The sequence below is a fragment of the Hevea brasiliensis genome, chromosome 18, assembly GCF_030052815.1.
Source record: "Hevea brasiliensis isolate MT/VB/25A 57/8 chromosome 18, ASM3005281v1, whole genome shotgun sequence".
Classification (NCBI taxonomy): domain Eukaryota; kingdom Viridiplantae; phylum Streptophyta; class Magnoliopsida; order Malpighiales; family Euphorbiaceae; genus Hevea; species Hevea brasiliensis.
This window is the reverse complement of record NC_079510.1, coordinates 13,752,646-13,767,801: the sequence shown is the minus strand read 5'-3', so window position 1 is coordinate 13,767,801 and position 15,156 is coordinate 13,752,646.

The window sequence follows — 15,156 nt, the reverse complement described above, 5'->3', positions numbered from 1 at the left end:
ACTACTGTTCATTTGGTCATTTTTGTACAGGTCAGTTTGCCAATTCCGGATTTGGCCTAATTGTTCACTAAGTTATGGTCACTTTCTGACCATGATTCCTCAATGAAAAATGTTCCATTTTGTGTCTAGTTTCATTCTCAATTAGCCTCACACCAATTGGATTGGTAAATTTTTAGTAGGTCAAGCTGCCTGCAGATTGACCCTCTCCAATCCGAATTTAAACTTGTTTCTAACAATTTATACACACTACAAATGATCACAATTGACTATTTCTCAACTCAAATAAGGTCATTTACATTCATTGACCAATTTCTATAATTTTTTTCTTTTCCAAACCCTAAGTCAAGAACCCTAATTTTCTAAGTAACACAATTCACTCAATTTCAACTACCTAAATCATGCATATACTTCATACAATACTAGAGTTCATATTTGATTAAACCAAACCACTCAATTCATCATCTACCCAACCTAGCCGAATTCCATACTCTTGCAATCATGCAATTTCCTCTATTTCTCGTGGCATTTCATCTCCATTAAACTTAAATTCATGAACTTAATAAGAATTTAAGCTTGAAGTTGGACTTACCTCACTTGATCAATTTTCTCAACCTTCCAAACTTCAAGATTTCTTCTTTCTTTTGTTTCCAATCACTCTAACAAGGCCAAATGGTAAGTTTTTATTCTAGGGCTATGGAAAATATGGTAAATTTTAGGGTGTCTTTAAGCTCAAAATGAGCTTTCATGGAGGAAGTGGAAGAGAACGAGAGAGATGAGAGAGGTGACGAAAATGGAAGAAGAAAAAGTGTAATTTTTTTCTTTTCTTTTTGTTATTTTATACTCTTTTAATACATAATTATCTCACAAATTTTAATTTTTTAAATATTGGATTTATTGCATCATGCTTATGTCATGCATGATGTCATAACTTTTTGAATTTTTAGATTTTTCATTTCTTTTCTTTTTTTTTATTTCTTTTCCATTTACTTCTTTAATTTAATTCTCGATCCTGAAATTTTTTTTTCTCCGATTTTATTAGACAATTAGGTCAGGTTTTAGCTCTAGGGGTGAATTGACCAAATTGCCCCTCGCCGGTTCAATCCGGTTTGCAGGTTATTCGATATTTCTTCCGGATCCCTGACCTAATTATTTGACCTGCTTAACAACTCTTTTCTGTGATTTTCTCTTTTCCATTGTGTTTGCAATAGTCCTAAGGACTGCAGTGTCACATTTTACGATTCGAAATTTGAGTTTGGACTGACCTCGCATTCATTCCCGAGAAGGTTACCCATTGTTGTGACTCTCGGCTCATTTAACTTTTTATGTTCTATTTTTCTTATTTATACTTAACTATTTGGCAATTAATAATTATTTGTGTTCAGGGCTTAACTAGGTGTCTTAGACGTGGTTCTAATTCCCTTAATTGTCCGGACCAACACCGATCACTGGAATAGTAAAATATACCAGGCTATGCAAATAAAGGTGTTACAATATCTATTGTATTTTGAACTTTTGTTATGTATTTTGTATATTATAAAACTTTAAGGTTTGTAATAAATTGTGTATATTAAACTTATATGGAGATTGTTTGGATATATTTAAATTATAATGGACTATATTTTGAAACTGTTTAAATACTATGAAAATCAATAGACTGCACTGTGATATTGACACTGTGAAATAGTTGAGATTTTGAGAATATTATATTGAATTATTTTTAACAGGTGCAGAAGGACTGTTTGTCCAAAATACAGACGGCACTTTACCTGATTTGTGTTAAAAATTTTGCAACGCCAAGTTTTATTAAAATATAAAAATAAAACCAACATGATAGGAGTATTATATAAAGGTTTCCTAAACCAAATTGAGTATTCAGAAAATAAGATAATCACATACTAGGTGCTCCGGCACGCCGTGTGACATGCCCTGCTCCGCTACACTGTAGACGGGTGAGGGGTGTTACAACTCATTAGCTACCTAGCCCGTCCCTTATTAATAATGGTTAGTGAGGTTGATTTGCTTTATCGTGGTGTACAATACAGTATTGATTGTAAAATTTTGTATCATGATCTAAACTATGTGTATGTTGGCAACCATATGATTTGTGATTGTTTAAATAAAATATGATTAAAATAATTGATTTATTATGGGTTGACAACTAATATGTTGTTTTCTGAATTTATGAAAAATGGTGATTTATTATGTTTTGATAAATTTGGCTTTACGTTGAGCTTTAAATGTATTAGTTGTGCACCACTGAGTTCACCGCTCAGCGATAGCTTCTTTATGTTGTTGCAGGTAAAGAGAAGGACAAAGCAGTAGAGTGAGCTACTTTTATCGGTGTTGGAAGTTGCAGTTGGATTATTTTCGGGTATATTAGTTATACCCTTTATAGATTCCATTTTGATGTAAAGCTAAACCATATATGTATATAATAAGGATGATTGAGCAGTTGTAAAAAGGAACTTGTAATGATTTTCTTTTTATATTTTTGAGTTGTAAATTTGTACATAAACTTTATAATGTTATTTTTATCATTTCAGTTTAATGTAATATTGTTGGTAATACTAATTTTGTTACTTCAAGGAATGTAAATGGTGAAATATATTTTTTGGGAATTGATGAGAATGAGTTATATAAATTATTACAGGTGATTTTTAACAGGTTTAGAAGAACTGTTTTATATAGTTTTAGCCGTAACCACGCAAAATTTCTATAAAATTTTAAAAATGCTAAATTATTTCTAAATAAATTTTATGGGTTATATAGAAATTAGAAATACCTTAATAACTCTTTTATCACCACGCTAGATTTAAAAATGAATTTGAATTGGCAAAATCCCTTGTAGTATATTTAATAAATTATCAGTAGGCGAAGTTCGATAATTTATTAGGTATACTATGGGATTATGTCATATCTTACAGAGGGGTAAGGTGTGACAAGATATAAGTGTACTGTGATGCTTCTAGAGTTGGGTTGAGGTGTGTCTTAATGCAGCATGATAAATTAGTGGCTTATACTCCAAGGCAGTTAAAGAAGCACGAGCAGAACTACCCCACTCATAATATGAAAATGGCGGCTGTAGTTTTTGCACTAAAAATCTATAGGTATTACTTACGTGGTGAAATGTGTGAAATATACATCGAGCATAAAAGCTTAAAATATATTTTTCTACTGAGAGATTTAAATTTGAGGAAGAGGAGATGGATGGAGTTCTGCACAACTGGTTACATAAAGATAGGCAGGAGTTGGCATCCCATTATATAAGACCTTTTGAGATTACGGATAGAGAGGGAGCAATTACCTATCAGTAAGAGTTACCACCAAATTTTTCTCATGTTTACCCAGTATTCCATATTTTCATACTTAGGAAGTATGTTCTCAACTCTTCTCACGTGCTGCAATTAGACACAGTGGAGTTATATGAGAATTTGACTTTTAAGGACTAGCTAGTAGCTATAGTGGACTATTAGCTGAGGTAGTTTCGATCAAAGCAGATCCCCATAGTTAAAGTTCTGTGGAAGGGTCAATCTATAAAGAAATGCACATAAGAGTCAGAGCAGATTATGCGTAGCAAGTACCCGTATTTGTTTAATATGTACTTCTTTATTATTTATTCTGCCTTATGTAAAATTCGAGGATGAATTTCTGTAAGGGGGGAAGAATGTAACACCCTGAATTTTAAAATAATTATTTTGTATAGTCACTTGAGTATTATCTGGTTTGCCAGGCCTAGGAGAGGTCATATAATGTTGTTGCTATTATGGGCCTGAGGCCTTGTGTGTTGCATTTGTTGAATTTTCATACAGGGGGTTAAGTCTAGTTACAAGGGAAACTCTGTCAAAATTTCGGCAATACCTTAGGATTTATTCTTGCTTTATAGATTAAATTAATTGGTTAATTCTGTCAGTTAATTAATAAAGGACAATGTATATATATAGGTGAACGGTGTCGGTCAATCTTCTCCTATCCAGTCGGACTAGCTGTAGTCGGATTATTTTCTTTGTGAGTAGATATTGATTTTAGTTATAATTTCAATATTATTATATTCAAAGCATGTTCATGCATCACTTATACATATATGTATGTAGTAAATATTAGGCATACTTTATGTTACATTTTTTCTTGATGATATTGCTGTAATTATTATTTTATGGTGATCTGGAGCTGTGTGTGTGAGTGTGTATGTACGTGGTGTGTCACACCTTACCCCTCTGTAAGGCATAACATGATTCCATAGAATACCTAATAAACTACTAAACTTCACCTACCGATAACTCATTAAGTACCCTACAAGGGATTTTAAAAACAATTTTCTTACTTTCATAAGTGGTGAGCATTTCTTACTAGGTATTAAAACATTTAATTAGAGTTTGAAAACTAGTTAAGATTTTTATCCCATTTTATTTTTTCACAAATTCTATAAAAATTTCAGCAGAGTGCAGTTTGTATTTTGAGAAAACAGTTCTTCAAATACCTAAAAAAAAAAAAGCACTTCCAAAGATTTATCTCAATAACTTTGTGACACCCCTTACCCGTATACAGTGTAGCCGAGCAAGTTATGCCACTCAGTGTGTCGGAACACCAATTCATGTTTCAATTTCCATTAATCCCTTTTTAATCATTTATTTTGTAACACCCCTAAGTTCGGTAGTGCGTTCTACTGTTCCAGTGACCAGTGTTGTTCGGACAGCTAGAATGCCTAGAACTACGCTTCGATATGAGTGAGGAGACATTAAATAATGAAATACAAGAAAAGAAAATACAAGAAAAATAAAGGAAAAATAATAGTAAAGAAATGCAACTAAGTTAAGTAAGCAGAGAACCCTAGCGATGGGTGACCGCACCGGGAAGTCACGGCGTGGACCGTTGACTAGCCCTGGACCGCGGGGAACCCTGGAAAATATTTTTAGGACTTAAATAGACACCTATTGAAGTACAAATACCATTAGAAATATCAAAGAAAAATTAATTAATTAGTACAAAGAAAAGTGAGAAATCGAAAAACGGACAAAATTCGATTATTACAGAAAAATCGAATGCAACCGAGCAGGGCATTGTGGTCATTTGACACCCTGAGTTGTCTTTTGACCTAAATGTCCATTAAAAATACATGATATTATACTTGTAAAATGTCATGAAAATTAAAATTGTGGTACATAGTATAAATGATGGAAGTTTGGGGCATAAAAATGAAAATTGAGAAAGTTTGAATAATTAAACATTAAAATAAATTAAGTGCTCCACTAAGGCAGCTTGGACCACCTATAAAAGACACTTTGGACAGCTGAACATCATCTTCAACCTCCAGCAAATGAACCAGCCGAATGCATCCCAAAGAAAACTCCATGGCCATTCATGCATGAAGCTCCAATCCTCCATGATCAAGCCCTAGTTTCTTCAAGAGTCCTTCACTAAAGTTATTCTATACAACTTGGGCAGTAGATAGGCAGCAAGAAATTTAAGTTTTGGTGAGGTTTTGAAGAATTTCAAAAGTGGTAAGTATGTATTTTTGATGCTTGCTTCATTAAAGTTTGTGTGGATGTTATGGGTACTTGAATTGTGGAAAGAATTTTGAGGTTTGATGTTTAAAGGGAGAGCTGTATTTTTGGCAGCCATGGAAACACTTTGAGAACAGCTTATTCTTGCTTCTAAATGGTAGATTAAAAGATTGATTAAATATATAGGTGTGTAGGAAATTATTTGTGTGATGTATACTTAGTATATGTGGATGTGTATTTGAAATTTGAAGCTTGGAAATTAATGGAGTATGATGTATGAATTGGCAGCTTGCATTGTGAACCAAAAAAATGTTATTTCATGGGTTGGTTTATGAAATTACATGGTTGAATTATGGTGCTTGCTATGGCAGATTGTATATGTGTACAAGGGTTTGAGTTTAGGCATGTAAATGAGCTTGTTATGTAGTTAAATTGTGTGTAACTTGGACTTGGTAAATTCTGTACTTTATGGTGTATGTTGAATGTGATTGTAAGCTGCCAAAATGATAAAAAATATGTGGTAAAATATGTTTAGGTTATGGTACAAACCAGATTGGGTAAGAATGTGTGAATTGGTAAATGCTAAAAGTGAGCTTTGATGAGTAATAAAGAAAGTGCAATAGGGCAGTATGCATTTTAGGCCTATAACTTTAAGTGTGTGGCTCCAATTGGTATGAGACCAATTGGAGGTAAAACTAGGCACAAAATGTGCCAACTTTCATGAAGGAAGCTTGCCAAAATTCTGCTTGCAAGGTAGCTTGAAAAATGACCAAATCCGGATTAAGTGCAAATGAGGCCTGAAAATTTACCATTTGGGCAGTAGTTAGTGTTTAGGCCATAACTCACTCAAAAAAGGTCCAATTGACCTGAAATTTTAACCATGAATAGTTAAGACCCATATCTACAAGTCTTATGAAGACACCAAAGCCCAGAAATGACCATAAGTAAGTCAAACAACTTGCACAAGTTCTGGTTCAAAAACTGGCCGAACCTGAAATGACCTAAAGTGACCTAAAATGACCAATTTTGGTGCAATTTGACCAGCAATAGTAAAATGACCATAACTTGGCCTACATAACTCAGAATGGCCTGAAATTTTTCCCCGCGTTCCATAAGACATAGATCTACAAGTTTGTAGTTTTGACCGAAACCCGAAAACCGAGGGAACTATGTCGTCCAGCTAGGTCAAACTAGTATCCCGGAATCCAGCAAATCGCAAGAAAATGCAGTATACACGGAAATGAATTTGGTAACATGTACTAACCTTAAAAGACTATCGAATGTGACATATTAATGACAGTAAAACCTAAATTACCTAGAATGTACCAAGGGTCGACATAGTAGGTTGACTAAGCGAATAAATGAATTAAGTGAATTAATTATCAAGCATTATCGTTAGAGACAGTTTAAATGAGTACTGAAACACTTCAAATTGTGTTTCTCAGTTAGCAAAGACTCAGGGAAGGGAAGGAAACACTGAGTCAGAACCAAGAGGCATATATCAGAGGTTTGTGCACAATAATTAATTCTTTTGAATTTTTCAATTGGAATAAATTATGATTATTTGTATTGTTTTAAATTGTGTTTGTGCACAATAATTAATTCTTTTGAATTTTTCAATTGGAATAAATTATGATTATTTGTATTGTTTTAAATTGTGTTTGTGCACAATAATTAATTCTTTTGAATTTTTCAATTGAAATAAATTACGATTATTTATATGTTATTGTTTTAAATTGTGTTTGTGCATAATAAGTATTTCTTTTGAATTTTTCAATTGAAATAAATTATGATTATTTCTATGTTATTATTTTAAATTATGTTTGTGCACAACGGCTATTTTTTTTGAATTTTTCAATTGAAATGAATTATGACTATTGTACATTATTGTTTTAAATTATGTTTGTGCACAATAGCTATTTCTTCTGAATTTTTCAATTGAAATAAATTATGATTATTTGTATAATATTGTTTTAAATTGTGTCCGTGCACAATACGTTTATATTCACTGCTTTTACTAGCAAATTTGTTTGGAGAAATGAGTTATGAATAATTTTTGATTGCTTTGGTTTTGGGAATATTATTTGGAACTTATTGTATTGCCAACTTTGCAAATGAAAATTTTGAGATAAAATGTGGTTTATGGTTTGTATGAAATATTGTGATTTGAAATTGTTTTGATTCACACTTGGCATGACACTGTTACTATGTTCCTCCTCCATTTATGGGGTGAGTGTGATATATTCCTCCCTCTTTGACTTATCAGTCTGGGGTGAGTGTGATTATGTTCCTCCCTCATTGACTTCCCAGTCTGAGGTGAGTGTGGATGAGTACTCATTATTCAGCTAGCTTCCTCCCTCATTGATTTCGATTATTAGGGTGAGTGTGTCTTGTCGTGGTGTACAACACGGCATGTGTGGAAAAAAAATTGTGTCATGGCCTAAATTATGTTATCGATTGGCAACATTGTATTATTCAGTTATTTGATCGAATTGTGTTATTGATTTGCAGAATGGTATTATTCAGTTATTTGATCGAATTGTGTTATTGATTTGCAAAACGGTATTATTCAATTACTTGATCAAATTTGTGTTAGATGAATTTTGTAAATTGTGAAATAGAATTGTGAATCATTTGATTTGTGAAATGTCAATAAAAGATTTATATATCGCTTTTCAAATTGTTATTGTGCACCACTGAGTAAATTTTACTCAGCGATAGCTTTTCATTGCTGTCGCAGGTAGACAGATCGATGTGAGTGCAGACTAGGCTGCTAGTACTACATTGAGAGATCATTGGGTATATTGAGTATACCACATTTTGCATTTTATACTGTAATGTATGTTCACTGTATGTATATATTGTTCTTAGTTTTGAGCAGTTGTAAAATAAAATTATACATTAAAGTTGTAAAATAAATTATGAGTTATTTTGACTTAAAAAAAAATTGTATTGTATTTCTTGTATCTCAGTCTTTGAAAAATTACTATGGATTTGAGTTGAGAAATATGTTGTGTTGAGAAACATGTTGGAGTTGAGATTTGGAAATATATATTGAAGTTTTTTTTACAGGTTTTTCTGAAGAACTGTTTTATTCAAAATACAGATGGCACTCTGCCAAAAATTTTACAGAAATTCCAAATAATTCAATTGTGTTAGTTCTATCACTTCAGTTCAAAAAGGTTTTTAACACTTGTAAATAGTGCTCACCATTGTAAAAGAAGTAAGAGAAATTTTTAAAATCCCTTGTAGTGTATTTAATGGGTTATCAGTAGACGGAGTTGATAATTCATTACGTATACTACGGGATCATGTTATGCCTTACAGAGGGGTAGGGTGTGACATTTTTAGTGGTATCAGAGCAAAGTTTTTAAATTCTATTTTCACATGTTATTTGAATATTCTTTCTTCATAGTACAACTGCTCAATATCATTGTTTGATACATACAGTACATTACATTATAAATATGCACTAACGGGAGGAAATCTCCTTGTATTAATTGTTCAAGAGGTCTAAGATCCTCGCATTGACTATGGAAGAGGGTGATCGTTCATTCGATCAATCTATAGAGGCTGAGGTGAAAAGGGATGCTGACCCTACATAATGTCGATGGTTCAAGAAGACCGCATAGCGATCAGCGATTCGCTTAGTTCGCTCGCAGACTACGCAATGTTCCAACAGATGGCTGGTAACATGCCTACTCAAGTCCCAGTACAGACACCAGCGGTACAACCGCGGTCTTCTGCAAGGCAGTATGACAAATTGATGAAATATGGGGCTACAAAGTTCAAGGGGACAGTAGATCCTCTAGAGGCAGAACAGTGGTTAGAAAGGATGGATAGGGTATTCAAGAAGCGCATTGCAGGAGCTCGATTTGAATACTCGGTATCTTTGCTACTGGGGGATGCTTATGATCGGTGGAAAACCATTCCCACACCGTAGAACTGCAGTGCTAACCTGGAGTGACTTTCTCAGGGAATTCAGACAAAAATATGTCCCTGATGCTTATGTAGATCAGAAACTGCAAGAGTTCCTAAGTCTGACACAGGGGAGTAAATCGGTGGCTGAATATGAAAGGGAATTTTTCCCCCTGAGCCATTATGCAGTAAGTCTACTTTCTACCAGTAGGGAGAGATGTAAGAGGTTTGAAACCGGCTTGAAGCCTAGTATCAGATTACAAGTGGTCGGATTCAAACATAACAACTTCTCTGAACTTATTTCTCAAGCACTAGAATTAGAAAGAATTGAATCTGAAGCGGCTCCTGAGAAAAAGAAATCAGAAAAGACAGAAAAAAAGGGAAAGTCAGTAGAACAGAGTTCTAGTGGTCTTACTGGAAAGAGGAAAAACTTTGGGGGATACAACAGAGATAGTAAGAAGTCCGATAGAGATAGATCTTTTGGACAGAAACCACCTCGATCCGATTAGCAAACTCAACAGAAACCCAGGAATGCGTTGTCAGATCGACTTTGTGAAACTTGTGGTAAACCACATAGTGGGGTATGTTATAGAGCCGTAGGAGCATGTTTTAACTGTGGAGAGACTGGTCATTTTGCTAGGGATTGTGTAAATCCAGTGTTACGCTCGATCATTTACTACACCAAAGGGATCAACCCAAGTTTCTACCTCAAAGAGTTCACCATCAGTTAGTAGAGGCAGAGGTAAAGGTAGGGGTAGTACACCTAGAAGTCAGAGTACTGTGAATCAGCCAGAACAGGGTGATGCAGCTGGAGTATACGCTATACGGCAGAGAGAAGAGACTTAGACTTTTGATATTATTGCTGGTACTTTCTCAAATAGTAACTAAGATATATATATGTATTGTTTGACCTGGGGTCTGCATACTTTTATGTTAGTGTTAGAACTATATGTTCTATTGTTATTCCTTTACAGGGGAATAAATTTTGATGCATTAGTGATTAGCCCTTTAAAATAAGGATTGTGATAATAAGTGAAATTAGTTTTGAAAGAGTTTATTGGCGAAAGGTATTTTCTAACACACCATAAATTATAAAACTAATTGGCGAGCCTACTTAATGTAAGGCAAGAGGACGTAAAAGTAAGATGCAGTAATGGAATTGCTCTAGATGAGGGCAAGGATGTCACTGTTAGTAATTGTTAATGGATATTGTAATCATAATAAGTTCGGGATATTAGTGAATTCGAAAAGGATAAAAGATAGGAAAATTTGATCTATTGGGATGTATCGTAGTAACTATGCAATGTTCTTAATGTTTATACTGTAAGCTGCAGATTACAGTACTGACTTGAGATTATTGTGTAGAGCACGTACTACCCGATAGTACACCTAGATAAGAATAGTTGCCAACGGCATCTGTTTTGGTATAGTTATACCATGACAGAATTTAATTGCTAGAAATAAGTTTGAAAATCCTACATAGGGATCTAAAACTCAAAAGTTAGATTATCGAAAGGTTATAGTTCAGTACAAAAGGAAGTAAGTTATAGAATATTGAAAGATAAAAAGAGTTATAGATGTAAAAATTCAAACAGTTGGTTCAGATATAACAAAGAAATGTTACGAATGTGAGGAAGACTATGGACTAGAATGGTCAGAGGACCAATGACTAGATGAATGATTCTAACATGAACTCAAGGGTCATTCAAGAAAGAACATGAACTGAAATATTAGATAGCATAATAGTAAGAGGAGATTGGTGTTATACAAACAAATTAAACGTTGTATTAGATTGTTAAAAGTCTTATACAACTTTGAGGAAAAAAAGATTATACGATCATATAGAAAGGAGAAAATAAACGTATGACTATTGTAAGATGCCTATTGGGTAAAATTTCGTGGACGAAATTTATTTTAAAGGGTGGAGAATTGTAACACCCCTAAGTTCGGTAGTGCGTTCTACTGTTCCGGTGACCAGTGTTCTCCGGACAGCTAGAATGCCTAGAACTACACTTCGATATGAGTGAGGAGACATTAAATAATGAAATACAAGAAAAGAAAATACAAGAAAAATAAAGGAAAAATAATAGTAAAGAAATGCAACTAAGTTAAGCGAGCCGAGAACCCTAGCGATGGGTGACCGCACCGGGAAGTCACGGCGTGGACCGTTGACTAGCCTTGGACCGCGGGGAACCCTAGAAAATATTTTTTGGACTTAAATAGACACCTATTGAAGCACAAATACCATTAGAAATATCAAAGAAAAATTAATTAATTAGTACAAAGAAAAGTGAGAAATCAAAAAACGGACAAAATCCGGTGTTACCGAAAAATCGGGAATGCAACCCGAACAGGGGCATTGTGGTCATTTGACACCCCGAGTTGTCTTTTGACCTAAATGTCCATTAAAAATACATGATATTATACTTGTAAAATGTCATGAAAATTAAAATTGTGGTACATAGTATAAATGATGGAAGTTTGGGGCATAAAAATGAAAATTGAGAAAGTTTGAATAATTAAACATTAAAATAAATTAAGTGCTCCACTAAGGCAGCTTGGACCACCTATAAAAGACACTTTGGACAGCTGAACATCATCTTCAACCTCCAGCAAATGAACCAGCCGAATGCATCCCAAAGAAAACTCCATGGCCATTCATGCATGAAGCTCCAATCCTCCATGATCAAGCCCTAGTTTCTTCAAGAGTCCTTCACTAAAGTTGTTCTATACAACTTGGGCAGTAGATAGGCAGCAAGAAATTTAAGTTTTGGTGAGGTTTTGAAGAATTTCAAAAGTGGTAAGTATGTATTTTTTATGCTTGCTTCATTAAAGTTTGTGTGGATGTTATGGGTACTTGAATTGTGGAAAGAATTTTGAGGTTTGATGTTTAAAGGGAGAGCTGTATTTTTGGCAGCCATGGAAACACTTTGAGAACAGCTTATTCTTGCTTCTAAATGGTAGATTAAAAGATTGATTACATGTATAGGTGTGTAGGAAATTATTTGTGTGATGTATACTTAGTATATGTGGATGTGTATTTGAAATTTGAAGCTTGGAAATTAATGGAGTGTGATGTATGAATTGGCAGCTTGCATTGTGAACCAAAAAAATGTTATTTCATGGGTTGGTTTATGAAATTACATGGTTGAATTATGGTGCTTGCTATGGCAGATTGTATATGTGTACAAGGGTTTGAGTTTAGGCATGTAAATGAGCTTGTTATGTAGTTAAATTGTGTGTAACTTGGACTTGGTAAATTCTGTACTTTATGGTGTATGTTGAATGTGATTGTAAGCTGCCAAAATGATCAAAAATATGTGGTAAAATATGTTTAGGTTATGGTACAAATCAGATTGGGTAAGAATGTGTGAATTGGTAAATGCTAAAAGTGAGCTTTGATGAGTAATAAAGAAAGTGCAATAGGGCAGTATGCATTTTAGGCCTATAACTTTAAGTGTGTGGCTCCAATTGGTATGAGACCAATTGGAGGTAAAATTAGGCACAAAATGTGCCAACTTTCATGAAGGAAGCTTGCCAAAATTCTGCTTGCAAGGTAGCTTGAAAAATGACCAAATCCGGATTAAGTGCAAATGAGGCCTGAAAATTGACCATTTGGGCAGCAGTTAGTGTTTAGACCATAACTCACTCAAAACAGGTCCAATTGACCTGAAATTTTAACCATGAATAGTTAAGACCCATATCTACAAGTCTTATGAAGACACCAAAGCCCAGAAATGACCATAAGTAAGTCAAACAGCTTGCACAAGTTCGGGTTCAAAAACTGGCCGAACCTAAAATGACCTAAAGTGACCTAAAATGACCAATTTTGGTGCAATTTGACCAGCAATAGTAAAATAACCATAACTTGGCCTACATAACTCAGAATGGCCTGAAATTTTTCCCCGCATTCCATAAGACATAGATCTACAAGTTTGTAGTTTTGACCGAAACCCGAAAACCGAGGGAACTAGGTCGTCCAGCTAGGTCAAACTAGTATCCCGGAATCCAGCAAATCGCAAGAAAGTGCAGTATACAAGGAAATGAATTTGGTAACATGTACCAATCCTAAAAGACTATCGAATGTGACATATTAATGACAGTAAAACCTAAATTACCTAGAATGTACCAAGGGTCGACATAGTAGGTTGACTAAGCGAATAAATGAATTAAGTGAATTAATTATCAAGCATTATCGTTAGAGACAGTTTAAATGAGTACTGAAACACTTCAAATTGTGTTTCTCAGTTAGCAAAGACTCAGGGAAGGGAAGGAAACACTGAGTCAGAGCCAAGAGGCATATATCAGAGGTTTGTGCACAATAATTAATTCTTTTGAATTTTTCAATTGGAATAAATTATGATTATTTGTATTGTTTTAAATTGTGTTTGTGCACAATAATTAATTCTTTTGAATTTTTCAATTGGAATAAATTATGATTATTTGTATTGTTTTAAATTGTGTTTGTGCACAATAATTAATTCTTTTGAATTTTTCAATTGAAATAAATTACGATTATTTATATGTTATTGTTTTAAATTGTGTTTGTGCATAATAAGTATTTCTTTTGAATTTTTCAATTGAAATAAATTATGATTATTTCTATGTTATTATTTTAAATTATGTTTGTGCACAACGGCTATTTCTTTTGAATTTTTCAATTGAAATGAATTATGACTATTGTACATTATTGTTTTAAATTATGTTTGTGCACAATAGCTATTTCTTCTGAATTTTTCAATTGAAATAAATTATGATTATTTGTATAATATTGTTTTAAATTGTGTCCATGCACAATACGTTTATATTCACTGCTTTTACTAGCAAATTTGTTTGGAGAAATGAGTTATGAATAATTTTTCATTGCTTTGGTTTTGGGAATATTATTTGGAACTTATTGTATTGCCAACTTTGCAAATGAAAATTTTGTGATAAAATGTGGTTTATGGTTTGTATGAAATATTGTGATTTGAAATTGTTTTGATTCACACTTGGCATGACACTGTTACTATGTTCCTCCTCCATTTATGGGGTGAGTGTGATATATTCCTCCCTCTTTGACTTATCGACAGGGTGAGTGTGATTATGTTCCTCCCTCATTGACTTCCCAGTCTGAGGTGAGTGTGGATGAGTACTCATTATTCAGCTAGCTTCCTCCCTCATTGATTTCGATTATTGGGGTGAGTGTGTCTTGTCGTGGTGTACAACACGGCATGTGTGGAAAAAAATTGTGTCATGGCCTAAATTATGTTATCGATTGGCAACATTGTATTATTCAGTTATTTGATCGAATTGTGTTATTTATTTGCAAAATGGTATTATTCAGTTATTTGATCGAATTGTGTTATTGATTTGCAAAATGGTATTATTCAGTTATTTGATCGAATTGTGTTATTGATTTGCAAAACGGTATTATTCAATTACTTGATCAAATTTGTGCTAGATGAATTTTGTAAATTGTGAAATGGAATTGTGAATCATTTGATTTGTGAACTGTCAATAAAAGATTTATATATCGCATTTCAAATTGTTATTGTGCACCACTGAGTAAATTTTACTCAGCGATAGCTTTTCATTGCTGTCGCAGGTAGACAGACTGACAGGGCAGCAGACTAGGCTGCTAGTACTACATTGAGAGATCATTGGGTATATTGAGTATACCACATTTTGCATTTTATACTGTAATGTATGTTCACTGTATGTATATATTGTTCTTAGTTTTGAGCAGTTGTAAAAT